Below are 534 nucleotides of genomic sequence, written 5' to 3' on the forward strand. Positions count from 1 at the left end.
CAATTTAAATTGAGATAAAAAAAATTTATTAATTTGTGTATTGAGTCTCATCTTTGTAATAAAAGATGGCAAAAACCATATTTGTATAATGTTTGGTGACTGTTGTATGATGAAACGAGGTATGTTTAATGTCTAACTGTCTGTGCTTATAAAGTGGTATCTTATCATAGTAATTCACATTTTAAAATATTATTGATTCACCGTAAAATAAATAAAAAATTAAGAAATTAATAATTTTCATACCATTGGATATGGATTAGTAACAATTAAATTTGTTTTCACGTGATTAATAAATCAATGAAATTAAACATATAAGGGATGTGATTTTAATATTGAGAAGACTCAACATGCTATCTGTAAAGGCCAAAAAGTAATAGCTCAAATGGCATAATCTCCCCACTATAATAATATAAAAAATAGAAAAGATACACTACAATAATATTTAATCATGGTTTATAGTTTATCAAAGAATCAAAGAGTAAAAATATTACATAGAAAGCAAAAAAATAAATGTATTACTGTAAAGCTATCTAA

Source organism: Arachis ipaensis, chromosome B06 (assembly GCF_000816755.2).
Source record: "Arachis ipaensis cultivar K30076 chromosome B06, Araip1.1, whole genome shotgun sequence".
NCBI lineage: Eukaryota > Viridiplantae > Streptophyta > Magnoliopsida > Fabales > Fabaceae > Arachis > Arachis ipaensis.